We start from the raw sequence: 27,301 nt of genomic DNA, 5'->3' as shown, positions 1-27,301 counted from the left end.
TTCATCTTGTTACGGAGATAAAAAGCCGATGAAGTCAACTTCAAGGTCCTCCAACATGCGGGAGTACATTCCGTCGTGATTCAACCACAGTTTTAAATATCGGCCGATAATCGATATTATCGGCCGAGTTATCGGATTTGGGAGCTCTCCGCTAGGATAAATTGGATTTTTAATCAGTTGTCGTTTTTCTAGGTTTATCGGCGATTTATCGGCGTTATCGGCACTTATCGGCCGATAAGTAAGACCTTTTTATCGGGATTATCGGGATTATCGGCTCATTTTGACTAACATTATATTTTTTTCAAGGCTATGATGCAAGTTTCGCTTTCTACAATTGGTTAATGATTCTAAACATGATGATTTACATTTTGGTATGTTTATATTTTATTAAGCATGATTAGATTATATTTTTTAATTGTTATATTATATATACACATCATCCAGTATATCACTCCGATAAATACTACTTATCCCCGATATATCCCCGATTTCCGCTATCCGATAAGGATTTTGGTCGTCCGATAAATCCCCGATAACCGATATTTAAAACCTTGGTGATAAGGGATGGTTTTGCTTGACATACATTGATAGCACACAGCCTCTAGTCGATTGAAACACATTGTTCGCTCACAGCATCTAAACGCTTTTCAGCCTAGCAGTTTCCTAACAAATGTCAAATATGCTTCGCCTCAGTTCAACCTCATCCTTATTCTTCAGTGACAGATGCAGAATCCTCCCTAGTCCAAAACCCCCTACCCCAATCATTTCCATTGTTAGTTTAGACAACATAGACTACCAAGAATGGCAATAAACAAAGATGCAAGTGTTACTTCTGAAAGAGCTACTTACTATTACGTACATAAATACAACCATCTCTATAAGCAATGTAATGGCCAGATCATACTCAAAGTATCCACTACGCATAGCTTCATGTGGAAAGACGTTAAAGGTTTTAATCCAAAATTCGAAACAACAGCGGTTAACAATCAGTTCAACTTTAAAATGTCAGAGAACCTTATACAGGTGGCCCATAAGCTATAATTAGATAAGGCAATTGGATGAATACATGCCAAAAAATGACACGACCAGAAATATGTAAATTACAATTACCATAAACAGTCATCGCAGTCCATGAAAATTAAAATCATACTGTTGCACTTGCATTTTACATAAATTAGGAAAAGAGAAAAAAACATATGATGTGATTTTTGAAAATCTAATCAAGTAACTCGATCTCCACTTGCCTCAAAGTCTTATCGCAGTTTCCTGTGGCGAGGTAACTCAACTGTTCAATCCAAGTAACTTCATTGACAGGTGCATGACATAGGCTGGCCAGTGGCCACCACATGGCACATATCAAGGGCCACATTTTGACATTCTCATCACATCCTCCGGTGAACACTTGGAGCCATCATCCTTCAAAGTAGAGCACAGAACCTAATTCATACAAATGAGTTGTTAGCAATAATATTTTTTCAGTTACTGCATGGTAGTTTTAAGGGAGGAAATGGGTTAAGCATCTAATATATAGGAATACCAGTTGGTCATGGCGTATGGCGGCCTTCGCCTCACTGTTGCCTGTCATAATTTCCCGAACCTAACCTGGCGATCATTCAAAGCAAAACCAGAAGAGCTATAATAACATCCAGGTAGCAGATGTATGGTATCAAGGTTATTGCAGAACTCATAAAATTAAGGTCTATTAACCTAAAAAACCTGGTTATCCTAAGAAGCAGCCATCAAGTAATTTGCCTTGGGACGGAAACTAAGGCTAGAGATCTTAAACTTGTAAGGTTTGGGGTTCACATTTACCACGTTGCAATCCCGGACAGTGTCATATTTTTAAAGTTAAGCTCATGCAGGTTTGGGGTTCACATTTACCACGTTGCAATCCCGGACAGTGTCATATTTTTAAAGTTAAGCTCATGCTGGATATCTTTTGACCGCACAGGCAAATGGTCCAGTAGCTCCCTACTTTGAGGCAGATGTTGCACCCACTGCAATCGCCCGCACCCACTGCAATCGCCCAGATCAAGGTTAGGGTGATACTTCAGGATCGTCAAATTCCTGATAAAGGATTGGAGGTCGGTGATGTTTATTCGGAAGCGGAGAAGGATCACACGTGACAGCGAATATTTAGAAAATTTCAACCAAATTTCTACGGATAAAAATAACAAAATTAGATGCACAGAATTCAACCAACCATACTCTATGCAGCCTTAGACCACAATCACAAACCTAAATTCAGTTATGCTTATGCCCCAAAAGCTTAGAACCTAAACCAAACCTTCAAGTTGACATCTTTTCAGGAAACCCTTATGTTAGGTGCCAACAATTACTTAAAAAAACACAAAACATCCCTAAAACAGAGATAATAAGGTATCAAACAGAATAAATTACAAAAGCTATCAAACAGAATAAATTACAAAATCGTACCTCATAAAACTTGTTAGGGTTCACATTCCCCACTGCGCCGATCCAAGAAAGCACAACTTATTTCTGTAAACTCAGCCCTCTAGGGATAAAAAGTACAAAATCGAAACAAATTAGACAATATTCAGATAATGGAGCAAAGGAATTGCTTAAACCCTACAAATTTTGACCAACAGGATAAATCATACCTCAAATACTTGTTAGGGTTCACATTTTCCGCTGTATGACCTCGCATAGGGCTATTTATTTCTGTAAACTCAACCCTCTAGGGATAAAAAGCACATGATCGCAACAAATTAGACAATATTGATAAAAGAGCAAAGGAATTGTTTAAACCCTAGAATTTCAACGAAACGGATAAATCATACCACATAAGACTTGCTAAGCAACAAAAATGCAACAATATAGAATAAATTCAGGCCCCTGTGGATAATAAGAACAAAAACGCGACAAATTCGAGAATATTCAGGAAAAAGAGCAAAGGCTTTGCTTAAACCCTAGAAATTTCAATGCATCGGATGAAATTATACCACATAAGACTTATTAGGGTTCGCATTCCACGCTGCGCCCGATCCAGAGAGCAACATTTTTTCCTATGAACAAAATCGCACCAATTTAGATAAGATCCAGGAAAAAGATAAAATGCCATGCTTAAACCCTAGAAAAAAAATTTCTTTTTCAGTAGCTGAGTTTAGAGAGAGGCGGATTATTTTTTTATATACAGGAGAATACAACGTAGCGTAGAACTGACGCCGCAATTCATCGAACCGGGTCGGGTTCCGAAACGGGTTTTTAATGAAATGGACGGACTAGATGAGAGATTGATTATTTGGACCGCCGATGCTTAGCGTAGGATCTACGCTGACTTTAAACGCGTAGCGTATTTGGAGTTGCGAGTATGTTTTCGGGTCGGATCTTTTGACAGAGCTGTTTAGCATACGTTTAAAGTAATAAATTAGCGGGCTAAAATGAGCTTAATTGAACTGAGCGTTTCAACATGTTAATCCCTTAAATTGTTGAAATTAGTATTTTAACAAATTATTAAAATAGCTATCCTGGAATTAGTACCTAAAATTGTTTAAAATTTCGAGCGCTTTTACTAGTCCTACGTAGTCTCTGAAAGTATAAGAATTGCTTATTAAATCCTAAAATCTTACAAGTAGCTCCAACATTAGTGCCTCGAATTAATAGAAATTGCAATTAAATTTCCCAATTTAACAAGTCGTTTCAAAATTTGTCCCTAAAATCTGAAGTATTCTCATTAAATGCTAGATATGCATCTCGGTCCTGTTTAACACAATCTTCATTTCACTTTGTTACATCAAAGTTTAGCCATTTTTTACACTTTAATACTTCAAAGTACTTTTCAGCACTCTAATACCCAAAGTTACTTTTCTCTTTGATACCTAAACTTTGGGGATACCAAAGTGAAAATAGGGCTTTTTATTTGGAAAAAAAAACTTTTTTATCATCTTTGCATTTAAAACTTGATTAAAGAAATATTAATTTTCTTAAAAAAACGAGAACTTGCTTCAAACCCAAGTTGATACCCTTTTTATCATAGACTAGTGCCTGAGGCAGAACACATTTGTGCGAAATTAAAAGAGATGCTATCAACAGCTATGCTAGTATAAATAGGTGTATAAAAACATTAATGTCGAAAATGATATATGAGCATTAGGTAACTCACAATATAATGACTTATACACCTATGTGTGTAATAAAGAAATTGTTATTAACGTTAATGAAGTTAAAAAAAAGAAAAAAGAGTTATTTACATCTTGATTAGGATAAATTTTCAAAGCAGTCCTCTTTGGACTTTTATTCTCAAAAAAAGACATATTTCAAACTTATTTTCAAAAACCGATCTAGTGAAACTAGGTCGGTTTTTGAAAAAAAAAATTCCGAAACTTCACGGGAGTTGAACTCCCGTGAAGTTTAGCAGATTTTTAACTAACTGCTAAAACTTCACGGGAGTTCAACTCCCGTGAAGTTTTATTGCTTAAAACAAACTTCACGGGAGTTCAACTCCCGTGAAGTTTGTTACAATGCAAAAACTCTACGGGAGTTCAACTCCCGTGAAGTTTCAGTCAAATTTTTTAGAGAATCGTTCTCTAGAAAATTACGTCTATAACTCCATGGGAGTTGAACTCCCGTGGAGTTTGGCCACGCCTATATAAGGCGCAGACCCGTGAACTCATTCCCAAACCGCTCTCACTCCTTCCCCACCCTAAACCCTAGACCATCTCTCCCTCATCCCCCGCCACCCCCGCCCTCAGTCCCCACCGTCGGAGTTGATCGCTCTCGCCGCCGTTGTCGCCTGAGTTCACCGGAAATTAAGACATCGACAAATTGAAGGTAAAATCTTTTAAAAAAAAATTCTCCTAATTTCTTGTATATTCTCACTATTTCATGGTGATTACATGTAATAAATTAGACTTTATAAATTAATTGTGAATTACTGAATTATTTATGATTTTTGTGAAGAAAAATTAAATAATTTTGTGGATTTAGAGGGAAAATTATCAAAACTGAATTATTTATGATTTTTGTGAAGAAAAATTAAATAATTTTGTGGATTTAGAGGGAAAATTATCAAAAATGTAAAAGTTAGTGTTACTACATATGTTTATTAAATAATTTTGTGGATTTAGAGGGAAAATTATCAAAAATGTAAAAGTTAGTGTTACTACATATGTTTTACATCGATATATAAATTTGGTTAAAATTATGGATGACTAAAATTGATATAGGACTTAATGGTAAGTAACATTTTTTAAAGTTTTTTCGTGTAATATTAATCTTGAATTATTTACTCTTCAGAGGTAATGATGAACGATCGAATCGTAATTCTTTGTTCATATGATGAGAAGATTAACTATCTCGAAAATAATATGACCGTTTATGAAGGAGGTGTGACGAGAACGTTGTTTATAACAAAATCGTGTACTTTCGATGAATTGGTTAATGAATTACACAAACTTACATTAACCAACTCACGCGAGTATCACCTTAATGTTATTTGCAATTATCCTATTATGGGGAACAGAACAAGCGACATTCAAATATCAAGTGACTATGATATGGGTCTCATTGGAGTGTTACACTACGAGGAGCGTTCGGTCGAATTGTTTATTGAAAAACATCAGAGGAATTTGGGAAAATCGTTGAATCACGACGGAATGTACTCCCGCATGTCGGAGGACCTTGAAGTTGACTCCGTCGGCTTTTTATCTCCATAACAAGATGAAGGTTGGACACAATCACAATACATCAGCGGTCCTTTGTTTGTGGACACTTCAAATGCTTTTGATACTAACACGGGCCATCAAGAAGATAATGCAAGTGTCAAATCCGAGAATGATGATGAAGAGGACGATTTACATATTAATAGCATGACGTTGATAGATCGTGATGAAGGGGACAACTAACAAATTGACGGATGTTATACTAATAATGAGTATGTCGTCTTAGAGGATCCGCCGCCCGATGAACTTCAAGGAGAAGAATGGATTGATAACCCCATGATGGATATTACCTCCTTTGTATAAAAGGTCGGCGGGGCGCCCTCGTACCGTACGAATTAGAAATAGTATGGATGACGATCGTGAAGGAATTAGGAGGAGAAATAAGTGCAGTAGATGCGATCAACCGGGCCACAACAAAAACAGTTGCCCAGCTAGGATTAGGCGTTGATTTGTAATATGTAGCGTTTTGCACTATGTTTGTTCCCGTATGATATTCGTAATTATAATTTGTAGTGTTTCGTAATATGTTCGCGATCTAATTTTAATGTTTGATTTCAAATTATTCCTTGTTCACATTGCACATTCGTTTGTTGTAATATGTTTTTTATATATGACTAAGTCAGTCATTCAACTAAAAAATCTAACACATTGTACATTGTCTTCTAATATTTTAATCTCAGATATATTCATTATAGATCCGGGACCGATACATCCCGACGTTTTGTACCTCCAGACGAGTCATTGTTCAGACCATATTGGCTTGGGATAGGTAAAACGTTTTTGGTATATATATTCCTTAGCGTTGACACTAATTTTAATTTTTCTCAATATACTTAATCAATTTTGTTTGACGTGCAGCCCGTACCAGACATCACAATGGTCGATCATTCCCAGAGTCATTCAGCTTGGATCATTGAGGACGAGAGAGTACTACAGCTGATAGCTCAGGCCGGGTTCCGGGAGTGTTCGACAGTGTGATATATTAGGTTTGATTGGCCGCTTATCACTACACTGATTGAGAGGTGGAGGCTAGAGACCAACACCTTTCACATGCATATATGGGAGTGTACCATCACCTTACAGACATAGCCATCATACTTGGGCTCTGCATCAATGACCCGACAGTTACGAGCACTGATGACCATAATTAGGCTGAGGTACGTGTTAGGCTTCTTGGTCAGGTTCCCGACTTGAGGAGTGGTGCGATGAAGTTGTCATGGTTTCGTCAGACATTTCAGGGAGATATACCAGCAGATGCCTCCATTGAGATGCTTCAGTTTCATGCTTGTACATGTCCGATGGCTGTCACTGCTGGAGGATTTTGGTGTATGCGGCGCACTATCGTGAGGAAGTACGGTGTTGGCATACTTGTATAGAGAGCTAGATAGAGTATCCTTAATGCAGAATAAAGAATTCAAGGGATGCTGCACGTTGATCCATATTTGGTCATGGGAGCGCATTCATGTTGGCAGGCCGACTTTGCTTGTGCACCGCAACTTACAGGGACAGTTTCCTTTGGCATACAGGTATAATTGTCCACACAATTTTATTCAACTGAAATTGAACTCATATATTATTTATGCCAAATAGGTACAATGTGCGGTACGCTAACTACAAATCAACGACGTGACATCGTGAGTTTTAAAGAAATGAGCTTGATGGCCTCCAACACGAACAGGTAAATATAAAACTCGATTCGTTATGAATATTATAGTTTTGTTATAATATAAAACTCGATTCGTTATGAATATTATAGTTTTGTTATTGATACTGATAAATGTTTTATCTTATTTCAGTTCAAGTGGAGATCGTTATGAATATTATAGTTTTGTTATTGATACTGATAAATGTTTTATCTTATTTCAGTTCAAGTGGAGATCCTATTCACCGCCGGAGCTCGATATGCATACTCTTGCACCTATCTGTCGAGATAGTCCCGACTTGTGGAGAGCCAAAGTTCCATTAATCTATTGGGTGATTATGGAGATGCATGACCCTAACCGTGTGCTACGAAAATTTCTGCTCTCTCAGCATGTGCCAGAGCCTGTCGAGCAGATCAATCGTCGGTGACGACCTACATCGCACTGTACCGACAGGGTCGTAGTCTGTGCGGTCTACATAGACATGTGGACTCATAAGTGGGATTTCATACATGATACAAGAGACATAATTGTTGACTATACCGCGTATATACATTGGTATTGGGATATCATACGTAGATGGATAACGCGTGACCCACAGCCATCAGCTGGACACATGCCACGCCCACCGACAGACAGTTACATCCCTTGTGGGATGATCGAGAGAGATTACGTAAGTTTCTAAGCTAAACTATAATATTTTTTATTGAGATGGTACTTAATAAATTGTTTACCTCGCAGATATGTGCTTTTGATAGCATTGAAACTGATATTGATACGCACATGCCAGAGATTCAGGATTCGGTGGCGTTAGGGGTCTTCAACAGGATCAAAAAGACAATAGCATAGGTGTTTCATAAGACTCACGTCGACGAGTTTGCAGGTTGTGAGGACAGGTCTTGATCATTTGGGCAAGCGTACATGCGACGACGACGGTCACGTGACGATGAAGTCGACACTTCGCATGCTGATAGAGCCAATACTTCGCATGCTGATGGAACAGGTGCTTCTCAGCCTCATACACAGCCGGATACTCAAATAATTGAGGCTCATCAGCAAGAACGCAGGGGGCGGGGAAGAGCGAGGTGGAAGGGGAAGAGAGGGAGAGGAAGGAGATGAGCTATTTTGGGTCGTATGTGAGCTTATTTTGTTAAAATTTGTAACTTTTATGAATTTTCAAATACTATACTTTTGTGGATCAATTATTGTTTATATATGTACTCTTTATGAGTATTGTTTGATTCGTGTTTAATTCATGGTTGAATTATGTATATATTGTTGCAATTCAGAGTATATAAGATCAATTGTTGTCAACAGATAAATATAATGCATATGAGTTACGTTACGTATATACAGAACACGCACAGGCTGTTGTGCATGTTTTGTAAAACCTGCAACTCCACGGGAGTTCAACTCCCGTGGAGTTACAAGCTTCATTTTCCAGAGAGCGGTCCTTTGGAAAATTTGACTGAAACTCTACGGGAGTTGACCTCCCGTGGAGTTTTTGCACTGTAACAAACTTCACGGGAGTTGAACTCCAGTGAAGTTTGTTCAACCAATAAAATTTCACGGGAGTTGAACTCCCGTGAAGTTTGTTTAAGCAATAAAACTTCACGGGAGTTGAACTCCCGTGAAGTTTTAACAGTTAGTTAAAAATCTGCTAAACTTCACGAGAGTTCAACTCCCTTGAAATTTCGGAAAATCATTTTCAAAAACCGACCTGGTTTCAGCGCCAGGGCTGAAACCAGGTTGGTTTTTGAAAATAAGTTCGAAATAGGTCTTTTTTTGAGAATAAAAGTCCAAAGAGGACTGTTTTGAAAATTTGTCCATCTTGATTAGAATAGAACTGAAAATCACATAAAAGCCCGTGATGCCAACATTTCCATTTGCAGGTCAACGTAGAAGAAGAAATGTAAACTGAAAGAACAAACAATATAAACTATACCCCAGTGAAAATGAAAGAAAACTTCTATTTTCATCAAACCACTTCTTTAGTTCTGCATATAGATATTAACTATTAACTATTAACTATAGGTCTGAATATAACCAGATGAATGCTGGAGTTGAATAACTTGTTTTCTCTCCTTAATTTTGAAAAATGTACAAAATGGAGGCATGTCTAGAGAGGAAGACAGAAAACTTTGGCCCCAATTGCACCGTTTGCATGATTATATTTTGCTTGACTCTTTGCTTCCTACCTTTGTAGATCGCAGACTTCATAGAATTTTTTCGTTGCTCTATAAAATACTTGTTTTATTATCGCTTCATGCACCATGCTTGGTAAATGTAATTGAGAAAACATAAATCCATGGCTAAAGTTTTTCAGATAAGGACTCATTGAACCGAGCCATGAAAGATTGGTAAGAAATTGTACCTCTATGAATTGATGTTATTACAAAGTGATTTAACCAATCATCGTCGCTACATTTTCTGGAGGTGAGAGAACCGGACATGCTCTGCACATTGAAGATCTGATCTATTGTATAGTGCAAAATTAGAAAAGCTGACAAAATCCATTAAGAAAACAACTAAGAAATTCCATAATAAATAAAATTTCAGATCCAAGAGATTAAGAATGGAAGGTGTTTTGATGTTCACATGGAGAAGAAGATCGTTCTTTAATGTTATTTTACATTTTGGTTCCAATGAAAAACGTGGTAGATGAAGATACTATGATTTTGAAACAGTATGGTCCAGATTATGAAGGTGGGGAAGTAGTTTGTTAAGTTTGGGAACCTGTAATTAAGATTTTCATAATGTATCCCTAAAATGACACTCAAATCCTTCGCATTGTATACGTGTTTGATGGAATTTTTAAAACAATGACATCTATAGGGGTAGAAAATCAAAACCGAACCAAAAGAAGACTTTTTTTAAATAGAGTAAGAGATACATAATAGAATACGTACATGCCCTTGCTAAACAATGTTTAGGTTGGCTCTCTAGGATGAGCAGCCCATATCAAGTCAAGGGCACGAAGATGTTAGCAATATTCTCCCAAGGCAACAAGACCTCTTGCTACTCGTCGCATTGTTAAAACTTTGTACATTTGCTGCAGGGTTTGCTGCCAATGATTGTCTGCCTGTTCCATGAAAATAAGGCGGAGTTAGCATCATGATGCAGAATAAAATTGAGTTGTTAGCTCCATTGTAATTATAGTTCCCCTAAACTATTTACAATACACCCTCTTGAACTCTTGGAAAATCTCATAAATGATATTAACGGATAGAGAAATAAGTTTGAACTATGACATACCAAAGTTTATGCTGAAAAAATTGAATGAAGGGATTTTCCAATAGATTAGAGGATTTAGTATGATTTTAAAAGTTCATGGAGTTTCTCTGATTTTTCAGTGTTCACGAGGGTTCTGTGCGAAACAACCCAAAGTTTATGGGAATTTGGTAAGGTTCAGCTTTTCTTTGACCCACTTGCACATACCGAGTGCAGTTGTAATTTTCTACAAACCAAACAGATTGCTGTCTAAGCATTTATTACATGCATTTGCTGCTTTTCATTCATTAACTAGTTTCAGACAAGTATTTTTGTCTTCCATGCTTCTTTAAGATATGAGCAGCAAATGCCATAGCTAAGCTATCACAATTTCCAGTTTCTATACAAAAAGAACATAAAGCAATTAACGATCAAAAATAAAGATTATGGAGGATGGACTTGCAGGTAAGATCATGACCGTACAGAAAAAGGATTCATATAAACCATTAGGTTATAGCAATTGGATTCAGAGAAATGAAGCGAAGTGTTCCCGCCAAAACCTAAGTTGCATAAGTAAATTTTAAGATTTTTGCAAAGGTGAAGCAAACTAATTAAACAGTAAATTAAGCCCTAGCATTTAGATAGACTTTACAGCTTTGTTTCAAGCAGAAGGCAATAAATGATTTGGGCTCAGAATCTGAATTCTTTTACAAATTGAGTTCCAATACTCTCTTTTCATTATGGCAACTTAAGTCCTCTTCTTCTTCTTCTTCTCCTTATCTATCTCTATTAGCATTTTAGAAAGGAAGTATTGAACAGTATATGAGAGAACAAAACAAAAGAAAATGCATATGATGAGTGTGAGTGGCTTTTCACCCGAGTAACAAACTAAAGCTTCCATCTTCCCACATGGCATTAGTCATATGTCCTATTTAATTTGCCACACCAGAAGCTCCCAAGGGCTCAGATGTAGACTCTGGACAAGTATTTGTTGAAGTTTCTCCATGCCCCGGGAATAAGCATCTTCAGCTTGTTGAGAGGACTGTCCGAAGCTGTAGACAGCAACCAGAAGCTGCTCTGTCAAAGGTTCTACCTGAGCAAAGTGAATCTGTGCAAAAAATAAATAAAAGGAAAGGAAGTATAAGTGGTTAGAGATCAGGTAGTGTTTATGAATATTGATTGGTCTTAGCTCAAAGTTATCTACATACTGTTTATTAGATACCATAAAGACCCAAATGCATATTCCCTGTAAACAGAAAAATCAGTCGGATCGTCAAAACGGATGTGTTAGTATTGTACTAAGAAAGGCTGTCTCAGTAAACCAAATATAGTAAAGTTTATCTTTAAGTGGAAACAATTCAAACTACTCGCTGCGTGGAAACAGTTCAAACTACTCGCTCTCACTCAGGATATCATAGCATTATATTGTTTTTTTTATAACATTACATGTATTCTTTGGTTAGTATTTGAGGTTATAACCTTCTTTCAGAGCAGAAGAAAGAAAGGGGAGGTAAAGAAAAGGGAAATGAGACGGAAAACTACCCACCAAACCCAGACAAAAATAGCGGAAGAAAGAAGGGAAGTAAAGAAAAGGGAAATGAGACGAAAAGCTACCCACCAAACCCAGACAAAAAGAGCAATAATATTATTTAAACCGAGTGATATTCCTTATATAAATGCTTTCTGAATGAAGAGTGCGTGATTGTTGAGGAAGTATCAGTTAATCTGGGGTCAGCTATCGCCCAAAAATAAAAATAAAAGGGACGCAGCCTTTTAGCTGCACTATATGGTGTGAACTATTTATTAACTTGTCTTTAATTGCTCTGAAGTCTGAAAACCTCTAATCCGTAGAAACAACCGCTCCATGGATGTTTTCCACATGCGCGACATGAAATAGAAAACATCAAAAACTTAGCAGCAATTGCTTTTACATGGAAAAGCTCATCATAGTGGTTCACCACACTTTCTACAAGCAACCCGAGCTCAATATCTGACAAATGTGCTTGTAAAGCAGCTCTTAGTTGATTAATCTCAACATTCTGTTTATTGGCCCAGTGTCCATCTTCCATCTCAAAAAACAACACCACTTACAAAAATTCAACATGTATAGCATTAGGGCAATACAAATAATATAAAGTATCATGAATAAATGTCATTCAAAAGTAGAAACTGAAACGAACTTCAGTATAACACTGAAAAAGTTAAGGTCCGAGCATGTATGTCTTCAGTATCATTTTATCAAAAGTTTTGAAGCCTATATGTAATAGGTGCCACTTAAAATGTGTTGAGATATGTCTCGTATCTAATTTAGTATCCAATGGGCTTTAAGCTAATGGGCCTTTGGGCCAATTAGTGCTAGGGTTTAGCACTATATAAGCATCTCTTGTGTGTGAGAGACTTGTGATGAGATTCGGGCTCTTTGAAGAGAATTATAAGCATCTCTTGTGTGTGAGAGACTTGTGATGAGATTCGGGCTCTTTGAAGAGAATATGAGTGGAGGCAATGTGTGTATGTAAGGTTGAGAGACTTGTGATGAGATTCGGGCTCTTTGAAGAGAATATGAGTGGAGGCAATGTGTGTATGTAAGGTTGAGAGATAGTGAGAGATGAGTGATTACTATTGTATTGTTCTCCCCCGTACATAGTGGATTCCTCGTATTGTTGCCCCGTTGATGTAGGTCGAACTTGGTCGACTGAACCATGTAAATCTCGGCGGTCTTTCTTCTTGCTTGTTTTGATTGCTATCTTGTGAACTTGTGGTTTGATCTCCGAGTTGTGCAGACCGAAATCAGGGATCATATTTCCGGACAAAATGATGACTGTGTACTTAGTAGCTATAAAGTGTTCTACAATTAGTTAGCATTCAGAAGGGAACCAAAGGAGATATAACCTCAATAGCTTACCTAAATTACCAGATCTAACAAACCAAGACTTGAATCCCCTGCATGACCACCAGCATCTACACCCTACAATTCAAAAAAGTTAATCAGCTTACAAGCGTGATTAAGATACCATCAAATGATCTTTGTTGTCCCTGATGTCTAACCCGCTCAAGCTCATGCTCACTTTGAGCCACTTTTATGTGACTAGTTTCTAGTCGTTGAACATAAATTTGCAGACAGATTATAGGCTGAAGGAGCTCGAATTTGCATGAAAGTACATTTCTTGCCAACGGCCTTTTCGTGCGGCTTCCCTATTTTGTGCAAGACGATGTGATACCTGCTTATGAATTTACTTAAGCATAAATTTCTGGTAAACATACTGGAAATATTTGTGAGACTTGATTATAATGGAATATGTAAGTGCATGAACATTTGAATACTTAGCCAGGAAGAGAAAAATTGAGTAGGAAAAAGTTAAAATATGATCTACGAACCAACTGTAATTAATGGCATCTATTTAGTTTACCACAATCCAACATCACCTTGCTAAAACATATTGAGGTAATACAAAACATTAGAATGCAACCCCACAAGGAATATGAACCATGGGAATCGCATTCCTTCAAACCATGATTCCAGATAAGAATAATGTATTCCACATAAAAAAGGAACCTAAAAGGAAACTCTCCAACCAAATTTTAAAAGTTAGATGCCACTACGCAAAATACCTGAATTACACAAGTATACAGTTTCAATGAACTATGCATTATGATAATGCAACATGTAATCCCTCCTAAGAGTTGCTATAAGAGATACCTGATGAAGAGGCATTAATATATGATCATAACATCAGATTATACGCTACTACGATGGTAGATTAAAAGAAATGTAGTTTCTACATAAAATTGAATAAATCCTGATTTCCATCAACTAACAAAAGGGAAGTGACTCGATAAACAATGCAACTATAAAGAGCAAACTGTCACATTGCTACATACACGGCTCTAGACTAGCATTAAATACCATTATTTAACAACATCAATATTAAAAACAAGGAAACCTTTTATAACTCTGTTTATAAAATGAAAATCAATTATACGTGTCTACAACTCAGAAATATAACTACATTCCAAAACCAAATAAAACAACTCTCAAGATACAAATCTTAACATCTTTCACACCTTGATTTAAAAAAAAAACTCTCAAATCAGATCAAAATATCTAAATCCAAAATATATTGCATCTCAAAGCAAGTAGAAACTAAAAGGTCCTCATTTAGTCTAAGTCCATATCCAAGGTTGTGGAAAGTGGAAAGCGGAAAGCGGAGCGAAGCGAAGAGGCGCTGCTTAGGCTTTTTGGGGCTTTAACAGCAAAAATTAGCAAAAAAGAGCTAAGTAGAAAAGCGGATTTGAATTGGAAAAGAACGTGGACGTGTTCGACTAGAGATGGTGATGGTGAGTTTCGCCCAGAGATGGTGATGATGATCTTCAATGAGGAGCTCAAGAGAAGTGATAGCATGATGGTGAAGGTGGAGCTTGCTAGAGGTAGGTTTAGATGCGAATTTGGTGGCCGAAGACAGCGGAGTTGGCCGGAGGCGGTGGACAAGGCCCTGGAGCAGGAGTTAGCACGAAGGTCTATTTTCTTCTCACGTTGTAAAAGCGGGGGAAGAGAGGGGTTGGGGGGAGATAAAAGGAGGGTTTAAGAAAATGGGTCAGATATGAGTTCGTAACAAGAATAATATGGATTCGTATTTGTTTCTTTAAAGCAGTTAAAAGGCTTTAAAATGCTTTAAAGCACTTTACAACACTTTAATGATTTTTCTGCCATATTTTTTAGCAAAAAGTGTCACGTCCGCTTTCATTGACCACTTTCGACAAAAGCAGAGCGGTGAGGCACCGCTATTTTCTTGCAAACCACTTAAGTAGCCAAATGCGGGGCTTTTTTCCTTGCTATTTATATCTAAATTAAATCTCAACCCTCAATACCAATCAATAATTCTCAATCTCAAAATCATAAATTTAATCAGATCTACTCAAAAATAATTTATATATCAATCGCTAACTTACGAGTAATTCTTATCAACTATGTCCCCAAACCAAATAAAACAACTCCTAAAGATACAAATAATGACACTTTTCACACTTAGATTAAAACTCTCAAATCAAAAAGCCCGACTCTGAAATATATTGCATCTCCAAGCAAACAGAAACTAGAAGTCACTTATTCACTCTAAGTCCTGATGTAAATCAAATAACAACCTTCAATCACCAATCAATGACTCTCAATTTTAGAAACATAAATCAATAATATCCTCAAAATTACTTTATATATCAATCATGAACTTATGGGTAACATTGATCCTTCAAATAATTCCGATCAGCTATGTCCTCAACCAAAATAAAACAACTCTCAATTTACAAATAATAACATCTTTCGCACTTTGATATAAAACTCTCCCTTCAAAAAAAATATCTGAGATCAAGATATATTTTATCTCCAAGCAAACCAAAACTAAAAGGTAAAATCAATTATTCATCTTAAAATCATAGATTAATATGATATCCTCGAAAGCAGTCTATACGGTAATCAAGGTACAAGTAAAATCAATCCTTCAATAAATCCAATCAAAATCAAACCTCAAAACCAATCCCTAACCTCAACTTCCATAAAATCACAATTAAATCTGATATCCAAAAACAAGCTTATATACCAGTAACATTTCGATATGAAACTCTCCACTCTAATCAAAATACTTGAATCCAAGATATATTGTATCTATAAGAAATTAAAAAGTAGAAGGTACACATTTAGTTCAATCCAAATTCAAATAAGATCTTAATCCTCAACCACCAGTCAATAAAATTTGCATTCTCAAAATCATAAATAAAGTCAATATCCTCAAAACTAGTCTATATCCCAATCATGAGCATCTGGTATAATCCTCTAGTAGAAGATCAATTCTCAGCGCCAGTCTCATACCTGGACATCTATAAAATCTAAATTCGAGCCAATATCCTCAAACGATCTCTTATACTAGTATATCAGTCTTCAAACAATGAATTTCAACATCTAACATCTTAATATCCTCAAACGATCTCTTATACTAGTATATCAGTCTTCAAACAATGAATTTCAACATCTAACATCTTGTCTCACCCATCTTATTATCATCATAATCTCAATATTACACATTCCCACAATCTAACTCAATCCCAAATAAAAATGAAAGATCAAACACAAATTCTAGCTCTCGTCACCATCTCTCATACCTACATTCATGAATCACGTGTATAGAATAACTAAATATTGAGAAATTAAAAATAGATTAATGGAATAGCTAACGAACTTCAGATGAATCATAAATTAAGACACGCTCATGAAATAGATTAATGGAATAGCTGCAAGTAGAGTTCTGGACAAAGCCGCAATCTGAGAATAACATCTGATCAGTAAAAAAAATTATAGCCATCATTCTGGACATTTAACATTGGGACATCATAAAATACTATGAGATTAAGACAGTAATGACTATGTTAATGATAGATCAGCATTATAAAAAAGATATTTGACAGCTATCCACATCATGCCTTAACTTGAGGTTAGTAAAGAAGTTCTATAGGTTCACAGGACAGACAATATGATATCAATAGTTTTTTAATCTAGAACAATATGGTTTATTAGATGAATGAGTTCAAAGGGTTCAGAAAATATAAATTTTTGCGCAATATTTTGTTCCATAACTTGCAGGTCAAAATAACCGATGGGGATCACCCATAAAGGTGACCTATGATATTTTCTGATAAGTAAGCAATCTTTTATTCTTTGATCCAAAATATTATAAAGCACTATGCATATACAGAAACAGAGTTACTTAAGCAAAAAAGAAAAAACACACACACACATTTATTAGATAATAACTAAATCACTGTGGTTTATGAAAAACTAAATCAAGTATCTGCTCTTGCCTCAATGTCTTACCCCAGCTCCCTGCAACTAGGCAATTCAACTATTCAATCCAAGCAATTTATTAGACAGGTGAATCATGTGCAGCAACTTGTGTAGGTTGCTAAACAGAAATCAAGGGCTCCATTTTTAAAATTTTATCACATCCTCCAGCAAACATTGTGGAACAACCATCATCCCTCCAAGTAGAGCATGGAACCTAAGAATTACCAAATGAAACATTAGCAACAATCATTATTCCAATTTCTCATGACAGGTTTTGAAACAATTCTAGACATCAGCTACATGCAAAGCATACACATACCGGTTGGTCAGGAGATATGGCTTCCCCTGCCATAATTATCCCGCACTTAATCTGCAACAAAGGAGAACGATAAGAGTTCTAATTTTATCCAGATAAAAGATACATGTTAACAAAGTTATTACAGAATCATATAGTTAACGGCTGTCAGATATAAGCTTCCCTGACTTATCTCTCTCTCTCTCTCTCTCTCTCTCTCTCTCTCTCTCTCTGAGTGTCTCTCCCTCTTGAATCATTTCCCTTGTCAAATAAAATTAATTTTAAGTTAGTAAATGAATTTTAAAATTAAAATGTAACAAATTCAAATGCTAATGCATATGAGACAGTGAGATACTTAACAGTTGACACTCCTTAATGTCAGCTCCCTCTCTTGAATTCGTACCAAGTTGTTGCTGAAATTAAATTGAAATTAGAAACTCCCAAGCAATCGGTTAGTGACCCTAAACATCATATATTATTTACTTTTTTATATGTTTAGTCTATAGAATTTATAAAATATGTTTATATTGAATTTAGGAATGCTTGGATTACATTTAAGACATGATATTATACATATGTGCACCATCCGATATGACAATCCGATATTTAGTTCATGTCCCCCGATATATCCCCGATTTTCGCTATCCGACATGGATTTCAGCCGTCCGACATGTTGGGAAATTACCCAGATTCCCCTATTGCCAGATTTAAGAGAGTGAAATAAATGCGCAAAAATTGAGGGACACGTAAGATTTACGTGATTCGGCACAAAATTGCCTACGTCCACGGGCTGCTGCAGATCTTTCACTATGAAGAGAAAATTTACAACACTCTCACAAATTTTCTCACAACTCAATCCCAACTCTGAAAATTGCTCTCAATTTTCTCTCACAAAGACTTTTCTCTAAGCCTCTTTTTTCTCTCTTATTCTTCTATAAGAGGAGTTGTTTCTGGGATGAGATTTTTCTTAAGAGTTTGAGGTCTATATATAGTGTTTAGAAAATACTATGCATCAATATAAAAATATTATTTTCTGTGGCGGGGCCCACGGTGGGGCCCACCCATCTTTTCCTCTTTCAACTCTTTCGGCCACCGAAAGAATATGTTGGCATTTTATCAATAAAGGGAAGAGGGTTGGTGGCTTTCGGTGGCAGCCAATGTTGACTAACAATCTCCCACTTGAAGATTGATTTCAATCTGTCTTCACATCTCGATCTATGTAGCAGCTCTTCCCGATCTTCATACTATTGCAGGCCAACTGAAGCTGAACACAGCTTCAGTTTGTCAGTAGTCACCGTCTTTATCAGCATGTCTGTCGGATTTTGAGCTCCACTGATCTTTTCAAGCTTCAAAATTCCATCTTCTAGAAGTGATCGGATAAAATGATAACGCATCTGTATGTGCTTCGTTCTGGAATGGAAAGACGGATTCTTCGCTAGATGAATAGCACTTTGACTGTCACAGTATAAGACATTGTCTTCTTGTTTCTTGCCTAATTCATCCAAGAAATTTTGAAGCCACACCATTTCCTTGCTGGCTTCTGTAACAGCGACATATTCTGCTTTAGTTGTGGAGAGAGCAACTATCTTCTGCAGTTGTGAAACCCAACTCACTGTAGTATCTCCTAGAGTATAGACATACCCTGTAGTGCTCTTTCTGTGGTCAACATTTCCTGCTAAATCAGCATCCACATAACCTGTTAGTATTGTATCTCCACATTTGAAACAAAGTGCTTTACCTGTAGTGCCTCATAGATATCTGAGGATCCATTTAACTGCTTCCCAGTGTATCTTGCCTGGATCATTCATGTACCTGCTTACAGCTCCCACTGCTTGAGCAATATCTGGTCTTGTACAGACCATGGCATACATCAGACTTCCAATTGCTGAGGCGTACGGGACCTTCGCCATGTGTGCACGCTCTTTCTCTGTCTTCGGTGACTGATCTTTGGAAAGTCTGAAATGAACACCTAAAGATGTACCCACTGGTTTTGCATCTTGCATGTTGAACCTGGAGAGTACTTTGTTGATGTACTCAGCCTGTGATAACATCAAAGTCCTAGACTTCGTGTGTAAAGCTGAGGAGGTTGAAGCTTCACCCGATTCTCTCCGTCGGATCTCTTCACTAAGAACCAGATCACGAACATCATCGAACTTCAACTTGTTGCTTCCCGATGAGCTACTCACAGCTGTGACTGTAGCGTTCCAGCTTTCTGGTAGAGAAGAAAGAAGTATCAATGCTCGTACTTCTTCATCAAATTCAATCCCAACTGAACTCAACTGGGTTGTGACTATGTTGAGTTCATTGAGATGTTGAGCAATCCATACAAGCTCTTCTTCAAACGGCATACTAGATTTTCCTTGCCAGTCTTCATGAAGCCTTCTGGTTGCTTCATATAGATCTCCTCATCTAAATCACCATGAAGGAAAGCTGTTTTTACATCTAACTGCTCAAGATGTAAATTCTCAGCAGCTATAATTTTCAACACTAATCTGATTGTAGTCAGTTTCACAACCGGAGAAAAAATTTTATTGTAGTCGATACCTTCCTTTTGCTGAAAGCCTTTGACAACCAATCTTACATTGTAGCGCTTGTTCCCATCATGCTCTTCTTTGATCCTATATATCCATTTGTTATGAAGAGCTTTCTTACCTTGTGGTAATTCAGCTAAGTCCCACGTCTGATTTGACATGAGTGAGTCCATCTCATCTTGCATAGCAGACTCCCACTTGACTGAATCCTTCACCTGTATTGCTTCGTCATAACACTCCGGTTCACCACTGTCAGTCAGCAACAGGTAGTGCAAAGAAGGCGAATAACGCTGGGTTGGCTTAGGAATTCTGGAGGAGCGTCTCACTTCTGACGTGCTTGGTTCTTCTTGAATTGCTTCAGGGCTAGTCTGAACATCCTTTTCAGAAATCTCCTCAAATTCAGCAAATTCTTTTGTTTCAGCTTTTGTAATGGAGCTACTTGATTCTGCAGTTGATTTGTCTTTATACATCACATTCTCATTGAATATGACATCTCTGCTTCTGATGATCTTCCGATTTTCATAATCCCAAAATCGGTAACCAAACTCATCACCACCATAACCAACAAAAACACATTTGTTAGATTTGGCATCAAGTTTACTTCTTTCAGCAGAATCTATGTGTACATAAGAGATACAACCAAAAATTCTTAAATGTGAAAGGTTTACCTCTTTTTTGCTCCAAGCTTCTTCCGGTATTCCACCATCCAAAGGAACTGAGGGTCCACGGTTGATTAGGTAGGCTGCGGTATTGATAGCTTCAGCCCATAGGAACTTGGGCAAGCCGGCATGTAACCTCATGCTTCTGGCACGTTCATTCAAAGTTCTGTTCATGCGCTCTGCTACGCCATTCTGCTGTGGTGTCATGGGAACTGTTTTCTCCATCTTGATCCCATTGTTTGCACAAAACTCTTTGAATCTACTGTCTTTGTACTCTCCTCCATTGTCTGACCTCAACCTCTTTATCTTCAAACCAGTTATATTTTCCACCATGGCCTTCCATTTTCTGAAGGTATCAAAGACTTCTGATTTCTTCTTCAGAAAATAAACTCACACCTTCCTTATAGAATCATCAATGAAGGTGACATAGTACAGTGAGCCTGCAAGAGATGAAACTGGAGATGGTCTCCATACGTCGGTATGAATTAATTCTAACCTTTCTGTCTTGGGTGTCTTGCCAATCTTTGCAAAACTGACTTTCTTCTGTTTGCCAAAGATACAATCCTCGCATAGGCCGACATCTACATTCTTCAGATCCGGCAGCTTCCCTTTTGACAGAAGTGTTTTCATCCCTTTCTCGCTCATATGGCCAAGCCTTTGGTGCCATAGGTTTGATTTTTCATCTGCATCTGTTACTGCAATGATATTCTCTAAGTTAGAGGTTATATAGAGAGTACCACTTTTCTTACCTCGAGCAATGACGAGTGCTCCTTTGGTAATCTTCCATTCATGACCAGAGAAGGTTGTACAATAACCCTCTCCATCAAGTTGTCCCACAGAGATCAAATTTCTTCTAAGGCCAGGAATATGTCTCACTCCTTGCAGCTTCCATGTGGTCTGATTTGGCAATTTTAATCGGATATCTCCCTTGCCAACAATCTTCAAGGTTTCATCATCTGCTAGATGTACCTTTCCGAAATCACCGCTGACGTAGTTCTCCATGATTTCTCGGCATGGGGTGGAATGGAATGATGCCCCTGAATTAAGAATCCATGATTCAATCGGACTGTTGACGCTTAGAATCATAGCATCACCTCCTTCCTCGGTTACGTTGGCAGACTCCTGTGCACCGGTGTTTTTCTTCGGTGTCCGGCACTCCCTCTTGAAATGACCCTTCTTGCCACACTTGTAGCACTTGAAGTCTTTCTTTCCTGATCTAGATTTGCTCCTTCTAGATTTTGATTTGTCGTGATTTGAACTTCTTTCTGAAGTTCTTCCCCTAGACTCCGTGTGTAAAGCTGAGGAGGTTGAAGCTTCACCTGATTCTCTCCGCCGAATTTCTTCACTATGAATCAGATCACGAACGTCATCGAACTTCAACTTGTTGCTTCCCGATGAGCTACTCACAGCCGTGATTGTAGCGTTCCAGCTTTCTGGTAGAGAGGAAAGAAGTATCAATGCTCGTACTTCTTCATCAAATTCAATCTGTAGCGTTCCAGCTTTCTGGTAGAGAGGAAAGAAGTATCAATGCTCGTACTTCTTCATCAAATTCAATCCCAACTGAACTCAACTGGGTTGTGACTACGTTGAGTTCATTGAGATGTTGAGTTGTCGATGCGCCTTCCGTCATTCGCAAATTGAACAGCCGCCTCATCAAGTGAACTTTGTTTGAGGCAGAGGGCTTCTCGTACATGCTGCAGAGAGCCGCCATAAGACCCGCCGTGGTCTTTTCCTTTGCTATGTTGAAGGCAACGTTTCGGGATAGCGTCAATCGGATAACTCCAAGGGCTTGTCTGTCGAGGAGAGCCCACTCTTCATCCTTCATATCATCTGGCTTCTTTCCCGAGAGAGGTTGATACAGCTTCTTCTGGTACAGATAGTCTTCGATCTGCATCTTCCAAAAGCCGAAGTCCGCACCATCGAACTTCTCAATTTTTACCTTCCCTTCGTCTGCAGCCATCGCTCCCACTCGAATCTGACTTCCTCTGAATCGTTTCTGACAATTTCTGCGAACCACCTTGTATTAAGATACCTCTGCCGACAAGTCAGTACCGCCGGCAAAAATTCCACTATTCACAAAATTTACTATTCATGTGAATAGTAACCTTGCAGAAATTTGACAGACGTCACACCCAGAGCTCTGATACCAGTTGTTGGGAAATTACCCAGATTCCCCTATTGCCAGATTTAAGAGAGTAAAATAAATGCGCAAAAATTGAGGGACATGTAAGATTTACGTGGTTCGGCACAAAATTGCCTACGTCCACGGGCTGCTGCAGATCTTTCACTATGAAGAGAAAATTTACAACACCCTCACAAATTTTCTCACAACTCAATCCCAACTCTGAAAATTGCTCTCAATTTTCTCTCACAAAGACTTTTCTCTAAGCCTCTCTTTTCTCTCTCTTATTCTTCTATAAGAGGAGGAGTTTCTGGGATGAGATTTTCCTTAAGAGTTTGAGGTCTATATATAGTGTTTAGAAAATACTATGCATCAATATAAAAATATTATTTTCTGAGGTCTATATATAGTGTTTAGAAAATACTATGCATCAATATAAAAATATTATTTTCTGTGGCGGGGCCCGCGGTGGGGCCCACCCATCTTTTCCTCTTTCAACTCTTTCGGCCACTGAAAGAATATGTTGGCATTTTGTCAATAAAGGGAAGAGGGTTGGTGGCTTTCGGTGGCAGCCAATGTTGACTAACACGTCATGAAATCGACATCCGACATTTAAAACATTGGTCTCACCCATCTTATTATCATCATAATCTCAATAATACACATTCCCACAATCTAACTCAATCCCACATAAAAATCAAAGATCAAACACAAATTCTAGCTCTCGTCGCCATCTCTCATACCTACATTCACGAATCATGTGTATAGAATAACTAAATATTGAGAAATTAAAAATAGATTAATGGAATAGCTAACGAACTTCAGATGAATCATAAATTAAGACACGCTCATGAAATAGATTAATGGAATAGCTGTAAGTAGAGTTCTGGACAAGGCCGCAATCTGAGAATAACATCTGATCAGTAAAAAAAATTATAGCCATCATTCTGGACATTTAACATTGGGATATCATAAAATACTATGATATTAAGACAGTAATGACTATGTTAATGATAGATCAGCATATAAAAAAGATATTTGACAGCTGTCCACATCATGCCTTAACTTAAGGTTAGTAAAGAAGCTCTATAGGTTCACAGGACAGACACTATGATATTAATAGTTTTTTTTATTATAGAACGATGTTTATTAGATGAACGAGTTCGAAGGTTTCAGAAAATATATAACTTTTGCGCAATATTTTGTTCCATCACTTGCAGGTCAAAATAACCGATGGGGATCACCCATAAAGGTGACCTATGATAGTTTCTGATATGTAAGCAATCTTTTATTCTTTGATCCAAAATATTATAAAGCACTATGCATATACATAAACGGAGTTACTTAAGCAAAAAAGAAAACACACACACACACATTTATTAGATAATAACTAAATCACTGGGTTTATGAAAAACTTAATCAAGTAACTCAATCTGCTCTTGCCTCAATGTCTTACCCCAACTCCCTGTAACTAGGCAATTCAACTGTTCAATCCAAGCAATTTATTAGACAGGTGAATCATGTGCAGCAAATTGTGTAGGTTGCTAAACAGAAATCAAGGGCTCCATTTTTAAAATTTTATCACATCAGAATTTTAAGCAACCATCATCCCTCCAAGTAGAGCATGGAACCTAAGAATTAAGTAATGAAACATTAGCAACAATCATTATTCCAATTTCTCATGACAGGTTTTGAAACAATTCTAGACATCAGCTACATGCAAAGCATACACATACCTGTTGGTCATGAGATATGGCTGCCTTCGCCTGACTTTTCCCACACCTAATCTGCCACAAAGGAGAACGATAAGAGTTCTAATTTTATCCAGATAAAAGATACATGTTAACAAAGTTATTACAGAATCATATAGTTAACGGCTGTCAGCAGATCAAACCTGGTTATCCCACGAAGTGGCCACCGAGTAATTTAACTTAGGACTACAACTAAGGCAGGAGACGGAGCCACTGAGTTGAGGTTCCACCTGCATACACAATAGAATGATGTGTGTAACAAGGGTAACACACAGCTCAGTTAAACATGCCTCACAGTTCTGCTAGATAAAATTCAAGCACGTGCATTAGAATTTTGGGAATGCATGCTGTTAAACATGCCTCACAGTTCTGCTAGATAAAATTCAAGCACGTGCATTAGAATTTTGGGAATGCATGCTGTAACAAACATATATCAAACTACATCAATAAAATTCAAGCACGTGCATTAGAATTTTGGGAATGCATGCTGTAACAAACATATATCAAACTACATCATGTGGTTGTAACTCAATATACACTTACCTTGGTGTCTTATCCCAGCTTCCCGTAACTAGGTAATTCAACTGTTCAATCAGAGCAACTTCTTTGATAGATGCATCGTGCACTACATCTTGTATCAGTTGGCCGCCAGACATCAAGGGCCACAGTTTCTCAGTCTTATCACATCCTCTAGTAAACATTGTAGAATCATCATCCTTCAATGTAGAGCACAGAACCTAAGGAATATTAAATAAAAAATGTTAGCAATAATCCTTTTCCCAAATTTCCACGAAAGATTTCGAAACAATTCTAAACATCAGATGCATGGAAAGCATATACATGACCGGTTGCTCATGGATATAAGGACTCTTTTCGCATGACTGCTATCATGACATCCCAGCATCTAACCTGCACATCATTCAAAGAAGAACCATAAGAGCTATCATAACATCCAGGCTGGATATATACATTATCAATGTCATAACATGACCCATAGAGTTAAGAGCTCTTAGCACGAAAAACCTGATTATCCCAAATTGTGGCCACCAAGTAATTTACCTTGGACTGAAACCAATGCTAGAGACAGAATCACTAGGTCCATGCTGCATCTGCATCAAAAATAAGGAAGAAAACATCAGTTTACTGCAACAATGTGACATACACAATAGAATGATGTGTCACACAAAGGTAACATACAGCTCAGTATCTCAACTAATAAATTATCTTTTGGCACACACAAACACTACATGCAAACCATGTGCATGCCTCACAAATCTTCTAGATGGAGTTCACGGATGTACATTAGGATTTCTATTTCTAGAATGTAACCTCTTAGCTATCATACAGTGTTCTTTGCAGATAATGAACAAACAATAAAATATCAGAATTAGGCTCGCATATTGCATATCTAAGAAAATTCAAAATGTTATTCTGTTCCTGAATGATTTGACTAAAGAAAATCCAAAAAATAAAATATGCTTACAGAATCTTGCTTCAGATAAATGTTTATCATAGCCCACAAAACCAAGGAAATGAAAAAAAAATATTAAGAAACACTGAGTGCTTACATGTATTACTGGAATTCATCGATACAACAAGGCAAAAATTCTGCTTTCAGCACTAAAAATAGATGCCACAAAATTCAACCAGCCGTACTTGTTCCAGCCTTCGACCTCAATCAATTCACAACCCTTTTCAATTTGATTATCTCCTAAGCTCAACAACGTAAATTAAACACTCAAGTTGACAAACCTTCTCTTAGGTGCCACAATTACTAAAAATACAAAACATTTCCCGAAAGCGGGTCGGGGTTTAAACGGGTTTCGGACAGAATAAATCATACCTCATAAGACTTGTTAAGTTTCACATTTACCGTGGCACCCATCCAAAAACACCATTTATTTCTGTAAACTCAGCGCTCTAGGAACAAAAAGTTACAAAATCGAAACAAATTAGGCAATATTCATAGATTAAAAACCCTAGAAATTATACCTCAAAGACTTGTTAGGGTTCACAATTTCCGCTTCACGAACTCAGAAAGCGCAATTTTCTCTGTGAACTCAGACGTGTACACATAGAAGGAACAAAATCGCTACAAATTAGAGAAGATATTGAAGAAAAAGAGCAAATGTATTGCTTAAAACCTAAAATTTCAACCAAAACTCTAAAGAAAACAGAAAAGGAGGGAATAAATTACCGAATAGGTTTGCTTCCATCTTCCTCTCTCTCTCTCTCTCCTCTCTCTCTCTCTCTCTGGAATTTTCTTCTTTCTCTCGGCTGAAATAGAGAGGGGGAGGGAAGATTATTTAAAAGACGGGGGTTGACAGCGTAGCGTTCGACCGACGCGGATTTAGAAAGCGGGTCGGGGTTTAAACGGGTTTAGTTTATTAAATGGACGGCCGAGATGAGTTACTAATCTATTGCACGGGGGCGCGTGGCGTAGAGCTTACGCAGGTCTCGAAATAGAATGTATTTTGAATTTCGGATCCGGATGTGGGGTTCGGGTCGGATATTTTTCCAGGCCCAAAGGCGAGAGCACAGGTTTAGGCCCGTTTTAATTTCACTCCTTTATTATGGGGTTTC

General features: G+C 37.5%; 1 long non-coding RNA gene and 1 pseudogene across 5 annotated transcripts; both read right to left on the bottom strand.

Moving 5' to 3' along the window:
- The window catches only part of LOC109832872, an 89,902-nt pseudogene extending 72,199 nt beyond the window's left edge, over window positions 1-17,703 (bottom strand).
- Window positions 24,743-27,020, bottom strand: LOC109832869. Of its 5 annotated transcripts, XR_002245011.1 has the most exons (9): window positions 26,916-27,016; window positions 26,711-26,770; window positions 26,562-26,638; window positions 26,287-26,429; window positions 25,778-25,827; window positions 25,559-25,627; window positions 25,262-25,455; window positions 24,862-24,948; window positions 24,743-24,754 (listed from the first exon to the last, which is right to left on the bottom strand). It is a non-coding gene; the product is annotated as an uncharacterized LOC109832869 (long non-coding RNA). The 5 variants fall into 5 exon arrangements; XR_002245012.1 differs by lacking the exons at window positions 26,287-26,429; window positions 26,711-26,770 and having other exon boundaries at window positions 26,916-27,020; XR_002245009.1 differs by lacking the exons at window positions 26,287-26,429; window positions 26,562-26,638 and having other exon boundaries at window positions 26,916-27,007.

This window comes from Asparagus officinalis, chromosome 3 (assembly GCF_001876935.1).
Source record: "Asparagus officinalis chromosome 3, Aspof.V1, whole genome shotgun sequence".
NCBI classification, from domain to species: Eukaryota; Viridiplantae; Streptophyta; class Magnoliopsida; order Asparagales; family Asparagaceae; genus Asparagus; species Asparagus officinalis.
Note: the sequence above shows the minus strand (reverse complement) of the source record. Positions and strands in the feature narration are given on the sequence as shown.